The 14,281-nt window shown below is 39.7% G+C and overlaps 1 long non-coding RNA gene across 1 annotated transcript in view; it reads right to left on the bottom strand.

Annotated features, from left to right (window-relative positions):
* The window catches only part of LOC120096620 (uncharacterized), a 32,086-nt gene extending 18,459 nt beyond the window's left edge, over window positions 1-13,627 (bottom strand). The window contains exons 1-2 of the long non-coding RNA XR_005493286.2: window positions 13,284-13,627; window positions 12,986-13,051 (exon numbers count right to left, since the gene is read on the bottom strand). This is a non-coding gene — a long non-coding RNA (uncharacterized LOC120096620). The remainder of the gene's footprint in view (window positions 1-12,985; window positions 13,052-13,283) is intronic.
* Window positions 13,628-14,281: the final 654 nt, after the last annotated feature.

Here is a 14,281-nt window from a genome sequence, read left to right as displayed (position 1 = left end):
CAAAGGATCTGATGTCCCTTCTGAGCTATGTGGGTGCCTTAATACATGCTTACACACACACACACACACACACACACACACACACACACACACACACACACACAAATAATCTTTTTACAAAAGGCAGGTAGCTCAGTTTGTAGTAGCGAATCCATAACTCTCCCTCAAATAGCCTCCAAGACAATCTGAGACTCGAAGGGAATTTTCCTCCTCAGCGCTACATTTTTTTATCATGTGTCCTCAGGCACACTGATCGTGAGCCTGTTGCCTGCACTGCTTCACACCATTTAAAGTGCTCACACACCCCTTCCACCTAATGTAACCCCAGATCATTTCTAAAGAGACCAAAGGTGGGAAGCAGTTAGATTTCCAGATATTAATGATCCAGCATGTGGACAAAGCAAAAGGTTCAGCATTCAAAAGAATCAAGGAGAGCAAAATGAGTTTGAGAACTCTAGCCAGCCTGGAACCTGCCCTTTGCAAATGCTTAAAGAATTTACTTAAGCTCTCACTTCGTTCTAGTGTAAAAGGGAATGCTATTATTTATAATTACCATGCAAATTACATGAGAACTCAACAGGCTTAGCTAAATATACAAGAAAGAAGCTAATGCATAAAGTCTAGGGAAAATTGAATCCCAGACTATGTCTTTTTATATTTTAAGATGTTTTATACTATAAATAATATATACTCATGACAAAAAGAACAAAGACAAGAATTAGCAGTTTTTGTAATTACTCTTCATGAGTATATGTATCCTTGTGTTTCTACAAAGTATAAACATCTTAACTAAAATTGGACAATATTGAATACATTTTTAAATCTAACTTTTTCCACATAATATCTAATTATCAGTTCAGTTTAAACTGTACACTGTATCACCATTGTTTTTTTGTTTTGTTTTGTTTTGTTTCTTATGCAAGTCTCATTTTCCATCCATTGACTAGATGATAACTCTCATGAATTCAATCAGCTCTTGTTAGAAATATCAGTTATTTCTAATTTTTCCAAGAGCTATGAAAATAGTTCCAACCAGATCTTTGCCTTCCTTAAGGAATATCTGAATCAAGGTATATGCAAATTTCTTGTTAAAAATTTCAATGTATGGGTTCACAAATCCATCCTTACCTTTACTACACTGTGCGCCTCTTTTCACTGTCCTAAAAAGCTGGTTAGTATCATTCTCTGTACTTTAAAGCAAGGTTTTAAAGACTACTTTACTGCCTTTCCATCTCTTTACTGGTTCTCATGTCTTGGGTTCTCTCCTCAAAGGGAGGAACTTTTATCGGGATTTAGCATCAACTCAAACTGTGCTCAGGACCTTGAATTTCCTTCCACTCTGTCACCATGAATAATTTAATAGCCTAAGATTTCACCTCACACTCAAGTTGTGCCAATGACTTCCCTAGCCTAATCCATGGGAACAGATTTTGTCCTGGGATCTATGTTGGATAAACAGTGATCCCCCAAAACATGTTATTGAAGAATCTGAGACTGTGCCTTTATTTGGAAAAGAATATTTAAAAAGTTTGGACCCTTTAGATTAGCCAGTTTCTGCCTGCACCCAGAGCTGACCCTGAGTCACAGCTCTCTGCATCCAGATCCCCCTGGGAAAGAACTGGTCTCCCAGGAGTGCTGACACACAGACTTATAGGAGGGTCAAGCCTCTGTGCAAGACAGCAAGACCAACTAATACCAGAGATAACCAGATGTTGAGAGGCAAGTGCAAGAACATAAGCAACAGAATTAAGGCCACTTGGCATCTTCAGAACCCAGTTCTCCCACTACAGCAAGTCCATGATACCCCAAAACACCGGAAAAGCAAGATTCTGATTTAAAATCATATCTCATGATAATGTTAGATGACTTTAAGAAGGACATAAATAACTCCCTTAAAGAAATACAGGACCACCCGCCCGCGGATCCCGGCCCGCAGCAGCTCTCTGCTCCCAGACCCAGTGAGAGAGAGACCCAACCGCCTGGTCAGGTGGGCACTCCTGAGGCTGCAGAGCGGAAGAGACCACCAACACTGCTCACCCCTGCCCACATCCCTGGCCCAAGAGGAAACTGTATAAGGCCTCTGGGCTCCCGTGGGGGAGGGCCCAGGAGCGGCAGGACCCCTGCCACAGACACCGCCGGACCCTGAAGGAAACAGACCGGATAAACAGTTCTCTGCACCCAAATCCCGTGGGAGGGAGAGCTAAACCTTCAGAGAGGCAGACAGGCCTGGGAAACCAGAAGAGACTGCTCCCTGCACACACATCTCGGACGCCAGAGGAAAAAGCCAAAGACCATCTGGAACCCTGGTGCACTGAAGCTCCCGGAAGGGGCGGCACAGGACTTCCTGGTTGCTGCTGCTGCAGAGAGCCCCTGGACAGCACCCCACGAGCAAACCTGAGCCTCGGGACCACAGGTAAGACCAAATTTTCTGCTGCAAGAAAGCTGCCTGGTGAACTCAAGACACAGGCCCACAGGAACAGCTGAAGACCTGTAGAGAGGAAAAACTACACGCCCGAAAGCAGAACACTCTGTCCCCATAACTGACTGAAAGAGAGGAAAACAGGTCTACAGCACTCCTGACACACAGGCTTATAGGACAGTCTAGCCACTGTCAGAAATAGCAGAACAAAGTAACACTAGAGATAATCTGATGGCGAGAGGCAAGCGCAGGAACCCAAGCAACAGAAACCAAGACTACATGCCATCATCGGAGCCCAATTCTCCCACCAAAACAAACATGGAATATCCAAACACACCAGAAAAGCAAGATCTAGTTTCAAAATCATATTTGATCATGATGCTGGAGGACTTCAAGAAAGACATGAACACACTTAGGGAAGCACAGGAAAACATTAATAAACAAGTAAAAGCCTACAGAGAGGAATCGCAAAAATCCCTGAAAGAATTCCAGGAAAACACAATCAAACAGTTGAAGGAATTAAAAATGGAAATAGAAGCAATCAAGAAAGAACACATGGAAACAACCCTGGATATAGAAAACCAAAAGAAGAGACAAGGAGCTGTAGATACAAGCTTCACCAACAGAATACAAGAGATGGAAGAGAGAATCTCAGGAGCAGAAGATTCCATAGAAATCATTGACTCAACTGTCAAAGATAATGTAAAGCGGAAAAAGCTACTGGTCCAAAACATACAGGAAATCCAGCACTCAATGAGAAGATCAAACCTAAGGATAATAGGTATAGAAGAGAGTGAAGACTCCCAGCTCAAAGGACCAGTAAATATCTTCAACAAAATCATAGAAGAAAACTTCCCTAACCTAAAAAAAGAGATACCCATAGACATACAGGAAGCCTACAGAACTCCAAATAGATTGGACCAGAAAAGAAACACCTCCCGTCACATAATTGTCAAAACACCAAACGCACAAAATAAAGAAAGAATATTAAAAGCAGTAAGGGAAAAAGGTCAAGTAACATATAAAGGGAGACCTATCAGAATCACACCAGACTTCTCGCCAGAAACTATGAAGGCCAGAAGATCCTGGACTGATGTTATACAGACCCTAAGAGAACACAAATGCCAGCCCAGATTGCTGTATCCAGCAAAACTCTCAATTAACATTGATGGAGAAACCAAGATATTCCATGACAAAACCAAATTTACACAATATCTTTCTACAAATCCAGCACTACAAAGGATAATAAATGGTAAAGCCCAACATAAGGAGGCAAGCTATACCCTAGAAGAAGCAAGAAACCAATCGTCTTGGCAACAAAACAAAGAGAATGAAAGCACACAAACATAACCTCACATCAAATATGAATATAACGGGAAGCAATAATCACTATTCCTTAATATCTCTCAATATCAATGGCCTCAACTCCCCAATAAAAAGACATAGATTAACAAACTGGATACGCAACGAGGACCCTGCATTCTGCTGCCTACAGGAAACACACCTCAGAGACAAAGACAGACACTACCTCACAGTGAAAGGCTGGAAAACAACTTTCCAAGCAAATGGTCAGAAGAAGCAAGCTGGAGTAGCCATTCTAATATCAAATAAAATCAATTTTCAACTAAAAGTCATCAAAAAAGATAAGGAAGGACACTTCATATTCATCAAAGGAAAAATCAACCAAGATGAATTCTCAATCCTAAATATCTATGCCCCAAATACAAGGGCACCTACATATGTAAAAGAAACCTTACTAAAGCTCAAAACACACATTGCACCTCACACAATAATAGTGGGAGATTTCAACACCCCACTCTCATCAATGGACAGATCATGGAAACAGAAATTAAACAGTGATGTAGACAGACTAAGAGAAGTCATGAGCCAAATGGACTTAACGGATATTTATAGAACATTCTATCCTAAAGCAAAAGGATATACCTTCTTCTCAGCCCCTCATGGTACTTTCTCCAAAATTGACCATATAATTGGTCAAAAAACGGGCCTCAACAGAAATATAGAAATAATCCCATGCGTGCTATCAGACCACCACGGCCTAAAACTGGTCTTCAATAACAATAAGGGAAGAATGCCCACATATACGTGGAAATTGAACAATGCTCTACTCAATGATAACCTGGTCAAGGAAGAAATAAAGAAAGAAATTAAAAACTTTTTAGAATTTAATGAAAATGAAGATACAACATACTCAAACTTATGGGACACAATGAAAGCTGTGCTAAGAGGAAAACTCATAGCGCTGAGTGCCTGCAGAAAGAAACAGGAAAGAACATATGTCAGCAGCTTGACAGCACACCTAAAAGCTCTAGAACAAAAAGAAGCAAATACACCCAGGAGGAGTAGAAGGCAGGAAATAATCAAACTCAGAGCTGAAATCAACCAAGTAGAAACAAAAAGGACCATAGAAAGAATCAACAGAACCAAAAGTTGGTTCTTTGAGAAAATCAACAAGATAGATAAACCCTTAGCCAGACTAACGAGAGGACACAGAGAGTGTGTCCAAATTAACAAAATCAGAAATGAAAAGGCAGACATAACTACAGATTCGGAGGAAATTCAAAAAATCATCAGATCTTACTATAAAAACCTATATTCAACAAAATTTGAAAATCTTCAGGAAATGGACAATTTCCTAGACAGATACCAGGTATCGAAGTTAAATCAGGAACAGATAAACCAGTTAAACAACCCCATAACTCCTAAGGAAATAGAAGCAGTCATTAAAGGTCTCCCAACCAAAAAGAGCCCAGGTCCAGACGGGTTTAGTGCAGAATTCTATCAAACCTTCATAGAAGACCTCATACCAATATTATCCAAACTATTCCACAAAATTGAAACAGATGGAGCCCTACCGAATTCCTTCTATGAAGCCACAATTACTCTTATACCTAAACCACACAAAGACACAACAAAGAAAGAGAACTTCAGACCAATTTCCCTTATGAATATCGACGCAAAAATACTCAATAAAATTCTGGCAAACCGAATTCAAGAGCACATCAAAACAATCATCCACCATGATCAAGTAGGCTTCATCCCAGGCATGCAGGGATGGTTTAATATACGGAAAACCATCAACGTGATCCATTATATAAACAAACTGAAAGAACAGAACCACATGATCATTTCATTAGATGCTGAGAAAGCATTTGACAAAATTCAACACCCCTTCATGATAAAAGTCCTGGAAAGAATAGGAATTCAAGGCCCATACCTAAACATAGTAAAAGCCATATACAGCAAACCAGTTGCTAACATTAAACTAAATGGAGAGAAACTTGAAGCAATCCCACTAAAATCAGGGACTAGACAAGGCTGCCCACTCTCTCCCTACTTATTCAATATAGTTCTTGAAGTTCTAGCCAGAGCAATCAGACAACAAAAGGAGATCAAAGGGATACAGATCGGAAAAGAAGAGGTCAAAATATCACTATTTGCAGATGACATGATAGTATATTTAAGTGATCCCAAAAGTTCCACCAGAGAACTACTAAAGCTGATAAACAACTTCAGCAAAGTGGCTGGGTATAAAATTAACTCAAATAAATCAGTTGCCTTCCTCTATACAAAAGAGAAACAAGCCGAGAAAGAAATTAGGGAAACGACACCCTTCATAATAGACCCAAATAATATAAAGTACCTCGGTGTGACTTTAACCAAGCAAGTAAAAGATCTGTACAATAAGAACTTCAAGACACTGAGGAAAGAAATTGAAGAAGACCTCAGAAGATGGAAAGATCTCCCATGCTCATGGATTGGCAGGATTAATATGGTAAAAATGGCCATTTTACCAAAAGCAATCTACAGATTCAATGCAATCCCCATCAAAATACCAATCCAATTCTTCAAAGAGTTAGACAGAACAATTTGCAAATTCATCTGGAATAACAAAAAACCCAGGATAGCTAAAGCTATCCTCAACAATAAAAGGACTTCAGGGGGAATCACTATCCCTGAACTCAAGCAGTATTACAGAGCAATAGTGATAAAAACTGCATGGTATTGGTACAGAGACAGACAGATAGACCAATGGAATAGAATTGAAGACCCAGAAATGAACCCACACACCTATAGTCACTTGATTTTTGACAAAGGAGCCAAAACCATCCAATGGAAAAAAGATAGCATTTTCAGCAAATGGTGCTGGTTCAACTGGAGGGCAACATGTAGAAGAATGCAGATCGATCCATCCTTATCACCCTGTACAAAGCTTAAGTCCAAGTGGATCAAGGACCTCCACATCAAACCAGACACACTCAAACTAATAGAAGAAAAACTAGGGAAGCATCTGGAACACATGGGCACTGGAAAAAATTTCCTGAACAAAACACCAATGGCTTATGCTCTAAGATCAAGAATCGACAAATGGGATCTCATAAAACTGCAAAGCTTCTGTAAGGCAAAGGACACTGTGGTTAGGACAAAACGGCAACCAACAGATTGGGAAAAGATCTTTACCAATCCTACAACAGATAGAGGCCTTATTTCCAAAATATACAAAGAACTCAAGAAGTTAGACCGCAGGGAAACAAATAACCCTATTAAAAAATGGGGTTCAGAGCTAAACAAAGAATTCACAGCTGAGGAATGCCGAATGGCTGAGAAACACCTAAAGAAATGTTCAACATCTTTAGTCATAAGGGAAATGCAAATCAAAACAACCCTGAGATTTCACCTCACACCAGTGCGATTGGCTAAGATCAAAAACTCAGGTGACAGCAGATGCTGGCGAGGATGTGGAGAAAGAGGAACACTCCTCCATTGTTGGTGGGATTGCAGACTGGTAAAACCATTCTGGAAATCAGTCTGGAGGTTCCTCAGAAAATTGGACATTGAACTGCCTGAGGATCCAGCTATACCTCTCTTGGGCATATACCCAAAAGATGCCTCAACATATAAAAGAGACACGTGCTCCACTATGTTCATCGCAGCCTTATTTATAATAGCCAGAAAATGGAAAGAACCCAGATGCCCTTCAACAGAGGAATGGATACAGAAAATGTGGTACATCTACACAATGGAATATTACTCAGCTATCAAAAACAACGAGTTTATGAAATTCATAGGCAAATGGTTGGAACTGGAAAATATCATCCTGAGTGAGCTAACCCAATCACAGAAAGACATACATGGTATGCACTCATTGATAAGTGGCTATTAGCCCAAATGCTTGAATTACCCTAGATCCCTAGAACAAACGAAACTCAAGACGGATGATCAAAATGTGAATGCTTCACTCCTTCTTTAAATGAGGAAAAAGAATACCCTTGGCAGGGAAGGGAGAGGCAAAGATTAAAACAGAGACTGAAGGAACACCCATTCAGAGCCTGCCCCACATGTGGCCCATACATATACAGCCACCCAATTAGACAAGATGGATGAAGCAAAGAAGTGCAGACCGACAGGAGCCGGATGTAGATCGCTCCTGAGAGACACAGCCAGAATACAGCAAATATAGAGGCGAATGCCAGCAGCAAACCACTGAACTGAGAATAGGTCCCCTATTGAAGGAATCAGAGAAAGAACTGGAAGAGCTTGAAGGGGCTCGAGACCCCATATGTACAACAATGCCAAGCAACCAGAGCTTCCAGGGACTAAGCCACTACCTAAAGACTATACATGGACTGACCCTGGACTCTGACCTCATAGGTAGCAATGAATATCCTAGTAAGAGCACCAGTGGAAGGGGAAGCCCTGGATCCTGCTAAGACTGAACCCCCAGTGAACTAGACTGTTGGGGGGAGGGCGGCAATGGGGGGAGGGTTGGGAGGGGAACACCCATAAGGAAGGGGAGGGGGGGAGGGGGATGTTTGCCCGGAAACAGGGAAAGGGAATAACACTCGAAATGTATATAAGAAATACTCAAGTTAATAAAAAAATAAAAAATAAAAAATAAAAAAAAAAAAAAAAAGAAAAAAAGAAATACAGGACCACACAGGGAAACAAATAGAAGCCCTTAAAGAGGAAACTCAAAAATCCCTTAAAGAATTACAGGAAAACACAAACAAAGAAATTGACCAAAACCATCCAGGATCCAAATATGGAAATAAAACAATAAAGAAATCACAAAGGATTATCTTCATCCCTGGAGATAGAAAACCTAGGAAAGAGATCAGGTTTTATAGATGCAAGCATCATCAACAGAGTACAAGAGATAGAAGAGAGAATCTCAGGGGCAGAAGATACCATAGAAAACATTGACACAATAATCAAAGAAAATCCAAAATGCAAAAAGCTCCTAACCCAAAACATCCAAGAAATCCAGGACACAATGAGAAAATCAAACCTAAAGAAAATAGGTATAAAAGAAAGTAAAGATTCACAACTTAAAGGGCCAGTAAATATCTTCAACAAAATTAAAGAAGTAAACTTTCCTAATCTAATGAAAGAGATGCCCATAAGCATACGAGAAGCCTACAGAACTCTAAATGGATTGGAACAGAAAAGAAATTCCTCCCATCATATAATAGTCAACACACCAAATCCACTAAACAAAGAAAGAATATTAAAAACAGTAAGAGAAAAGGTCAAGTAACATATAAGGGAAGACCTATCAGCATTACACCAGACTTCTCAACAGAGATTGAAAGCCAGAAGATCCTGAGCAGATGTCATACAGACCCTAAGAGAACACAAATGCCAGGCTACTATATCCAGCAAAACTCTCAATAACCACAGGTGGAGGAACGAAGATATTCCATGACAGAACCAAATTTATGCAATATCTTTCCACAAATCCAGCCCTAGAAAGGTTAATAGATAGAAAACTCCAATAAAACAAGAGAAGTTACACTCTAGAAAAAGCAAGAAAGTAATCTTCTTCCAACTAACCCAAAAGAAGATAGCCACACAAACATAATTCCACTTCTAAAAACAGAAATAATAGGAAACAACAATCACTGGTCCCTAACATCTCTCAACATCAATGGACTCAATTCCCCCCAAAACAGGGGACTAGCAGACTGGATACATGAACAGGACCCAACATTTTGCTGCATACAGAAAATGCACCTCAGTGACAATGACAGACACTTATCCAGGGTAAAAGGCTGGGGAAAAGTTTCCAAGCAAATGGTCTCAAGAAACAAGCTGAAGTAGCCATTCTAATATTCAATAAAATTGACTTTCAACCAAAAGTTATCAAAAAAGATGAGGCAGGACACTTCATATTCATCAAAGGAAAAATCTGCCAATATGAACTCTCAATTCTGAATATCTATGCTTCAAATGCAAGGATACCCAAATATATGAAAGACACTTTACTAAAACTCAAAGCACACATTGCATCTCACACAATAATATTGGGAGACTTCAACACCCCGCTCTCATCAGTGGACAGATCTTGGAAACAGAAACTAAACAGAGACACCATGAAACTAACAGAAATTATGAACCAAATGGATTTAACAGATATCTATAGAACATTCCATCCCAAAAGAAAAGAATGTACCTTCTTCTCAGTACCTCATGGTACCTTCTCCAAAGTTGACCATATAATCAGTCACAAAACAGGCCTCAACAGATACAAGATGATAGAGATAATCCCATGCATCCTATCAGATAACCATGGACTAAAGCTAGCCTTTGATAACAACCAAAACAACAGAAGCCCATATACACATGGAAGTTGAACAATGCTCTACTCAATGATAACTTGGTCAAGAAAGAAATAAAGAAAGAAATTAAAGACTTTTTAGAATTTAATAATAATGAAGGGACAACATACCCAAACTTATGGATCACAATGAAAACAGTGCTAAGAGGAAACTCAGCTTGGAGTGCCTCCAAAAAGAAACTGGAGAGAACATTCAATAGCATCTTGACAACATACCTGAAAGTTCTAGAACAAAAAGAAGCAAATACACGCAAGAGTAGATATCTGGAAATAATCAAACTCAGGGCTGAAATCAACCAAGTAGAGACAAAAAGGACTATACAAAGAATCAACAAAACTAGGAGCTGGTTCTTTGAGAAAATCAACAAGATAGATAAATCCTTAGCCAGACTGACCATAGGGCACAGAGACATTATCCAAATTAACAAAATCAGAAATGAAAAGGGAGACATAATAACAGGAACTGAGGAAATCAAAAAAAAAGTCATCAGATCTTATTTAAAAAGCCTATACTCAACAAAACTGGAAAATCTGGATGAAGTGGAAAATTTTCTAGACAGATACCAGGTACCAAAGTTAAGTCAGGATCAAATAAACCATCTAAACAGTCCCATAACTCCTAAAGAAATAGAAGCATTCATTAAAAGTCTCTCAAACTAAAGAAGCCCAGGACCAGATGGGTTTAGTGCTGAAATCTATCAGACCTGCATAGAAGACCAAATACAATACTGTCCAAACTATTCCACAAAATAGAAACAGAAAGAAAACTATTTAATTCATTCTTTGAAGTCACAATTACGCTTATACCTAAACCACACAGACCCAACAATGAAAGAGAACTTTAAACCAATTTCCCTTATAAATATCAATGCCAAAATACTCAATAAGATTCTCACAAACTGAATCCACGAACACATCAAAATGATCATCTATCATGATCAAGTAGGCTTCATCCCAGAGATTCAAGAATGGTTCACCATATGGACATACATCAACGCAATCCACTATATAAACAACTCAAAGAAAAAAACCACATGATCATCTCATTAGATGCTGAGAAAGCATTTGATAAAATTCAACACCCCTTCATGTTAAAAGTCTTAGAAAGATCAGAAATTCAAGGCATCTTTTGTGATTGGGTTACCTCACAATTACACTTAAACCTAAACCACACAGACCCAACAAAGAAAGAGAACTTCAGACTAATTTCCCTTATAATGACCTCAAGGAATACCCAGAGCCACTAAATACTGAAGACAAAAAGGGGGGCTTAAGGGAATACATGTCTGCTGTTTTCAGCCCCTATATTTTGGTAATTACTGCATCCCTTTAAAACCTATACAGGAACCTATAAGAAAGCCCTGTCCTGAGTGGTTCTTAGTCACTAAGGGATTGTTAACAAGCAAAGGCCACAGCAGTTGATAACCTTCTTGGTTAGCCTATCTCACTCGTTAGGTGTGTATTGAGTACATACAAGTCTTGTTCTAGGTGCACAAAATGGAGACAAAAGTGAAGAAGATACACTCATTTCCTTTGAGAAACAAACATTAGATAAATAGCCACTATATTGCCTATTTCCTGCTATAGGCTGATTATATAGGTTAAGTCCATATAGAGTAGCAAGTGTAAAGCTTGCCTTGCCCTAATAGTTGATGGGGCTTTGGAGGATTCAATCAACTGTTGCCAACCAGGCTCCTGTCAGACTGAATTTCCTTGACATCTACTCTAAAGCAGCTTGTGCCTGTGCCCATAGCTCTTGGTTGGACTCATCTGATTCTACATCAACCTACTCTGACTTTCTTTATGTCTAAAACTCGTTCATTCTATCTCCAAGTCTCCATGGTCATGCACAGAGCCAAGTAATGAGCTAGTTTTAGCATCTGGCCTCATGTAAGTGCCCATCTGAGTCCAAGTCACCACATTCATTCATTTAGATTTGTTTATTTAGCACATATTATTTTCCAGTCTCTGATAGTTCAGAAACTAGTAAAATGTAATGGTTGTATTGAAGATGCTTGTCATCTACATTTGATTCCTTAGGGTGCCATAATAAAATCCTATAGAACGGAGAGCTTGAGTAATAGAAATGTATCTTCTCAGCATTCTGGAGATAAGTGCAAGCACACGGTGCTGGAGGGCTAGGTCTGGTGATGCATTGAGTGGTAGAAAATCACCTTATCTACTTATATAGAACCATACATCCTTTTCTCTCAGCCTGCATTCTTTTGGCTCTCCTCTTCCATCTATCAGGATACTAATTACCTCACTGAACTAAGGTCCTGTCCTTCTAATCTCACAGAAACTTAATTGTCTCCTCAAAGGCTCTTTTTCTCCAAATACAATCACAACAGCCTCGAAATGAAGTCCTAATTGCCATGGTTGTCTTCCTCTCACTGTAAATAAACACCATGATCAAAGCAACTTGGAGAGAAAATGGTTTATTTATTTCGAATTACAACGTACAGTCAACCATGAAAAGAAGTCAGGGTAAGAACTCGAGGTAGGAACCTGAGTCAGGAACTGAAGCAGAAGCCATCGAGGAGTTCCCTTCCTTACTCCTGACTTACCCCTCATGGTTTGCTCATTTTGCTTTTTATACAACTTTGGACCATCTGTCCAGTGGTGGCACTGCCCACAGTAGGCTGGGCCCTTGGTCTTCAATCATTAAAATGAAAAAGGTCCCATAGGCATAGCCAGTTTTAGGGTGATCTTTTATCAGTTTACACTCCATCTTCCTAGATGATTCTAGTTTGTGTCAAGTTGACAAAAGCTAACCATTCTACTAATAAAATATGAAGCTTGATGGCAAGAATGTCAGAAGACAGTCTACAACCCAAGACAGTCATGCCACCATCTAAGTTAAAAGGGCAAGCCTAATAACAGACAACTGCTTTGCAATAGGACAAATACCATAAAGGTGTGGTTACCTCTGTGGTGAAGCATCTCACCCATCCAGGTGGATCTTGAAAGAAGACAAAGTGTAATTCACAGGGCTGGATGGAGACAGAAAAATCTAAGTGGAGAGAATGATTTCTGTGAAGCACCTTTATAAAGCAGCAGCATCTGAAGGTGGGTGGCCAATCATTCAGAGTGACCAACAGAAAGTGGCTCTGAGTTCCATGAAGCGTCATGCTGTGTTCTCCCGGAGCCCTTGTTCCTCGGTCACAGCCCAATTGCCATTGCTATAGTAATCATAACTTCTCTTTCTCCAATCAAAATACTTACGCCTTAGAGGATTTACGTATTTCATAAAGCACTTTAGACTTTGCACACAATTGTTCCATATGACTTGTCCCTCAGTTGCTCCAGTGGAGGACACGCATCGCTATTCGCCTCTGTAAGACAAAACTGAGATTCTAATGATAACAAGAGTACCCTAGCTAACAGATGTACTGTTAAAGACCTGACTCGCCCAAAGGCTGGGTTAGAGGTAGCTTAGGGATGAAACCCAGATCATCTTTTGGACTTAACTGCTTCCTCAGGATTTTTGTGACTTGTGTTCTTCTCTGCTATTTGTTTCAGATGTCACACTTCTCCAGTCATGCATCTATGCAGTCACATCTTGACAGTTTTCTGAAATAACATGTTAATCAAAAGAAAAAAAAAAGTATCTCTCAGAAAGCCCAGAGAGCTTGAGTGTTGGGGTTAAGGTCTTTTTTTTTTTTTTTTTTTGTGCCTAGAAGGCCTGTCAAAGCCCATTGACTCACACATCTGCCTCATACAGAGGCAACCCAGAGGGAAGCCCATGGGGATACTTTGCCAAAAGGAGCAAATTAAAGCACTTGTAAGTCAGGAAATGCCAAGTAATGCTTTTCTGTGGTGTTAACTTACAGACCAAAGTAGACCAAATAGTAATTTACCTACAGAGCCTCTCCTGCTTCCCAGAATCCTCCACTGGACCTTTGTGTGGGTTGCCAAGGCAACAGTAACTACTGCCACTATGGCAATTTTTAGTTTCAATCACACATTTTTGTATTGACTTGGCTGAAAGTTTGACACAGAAAACTTGAAGTCAGTGGAAAGAAAAAGGAAAAAAGTTCCTCCACTTGTAGCGAAACTCTGGTCCACCATCTTGGGTTGGAATTTTTGCAAAAGTCTTCTCTCCTACATGACTTCCTCATACAATCAGTGGGATATAAAATAATTGAACTTTCATTCTTATGGCTTGGGTGTCAGAGTGACCCGTATAGAGTACAATTCCAACCCTAAAATTATGTCTAAAC

Source organism: Rattus norvegicus, chromosome 14 (assembly GCF_036323735.1).
Source record: "Rattus norvegicus strain BN/NHsdMcwi chromosome 14, GRCr8, whole genome shotgun sequence".
Classification (NCBI taxonomy): domain Eukaryota; kingdom Metazoa; phylum Chordata; class Mammalia; order Rodentia; family Muridae; genus Rattus; species Rattus norvegicus.
Note: the sequence above shows the minus strand (reverse complement) of the source record. Positions and strands in the feature narration are given on the sequence as shown.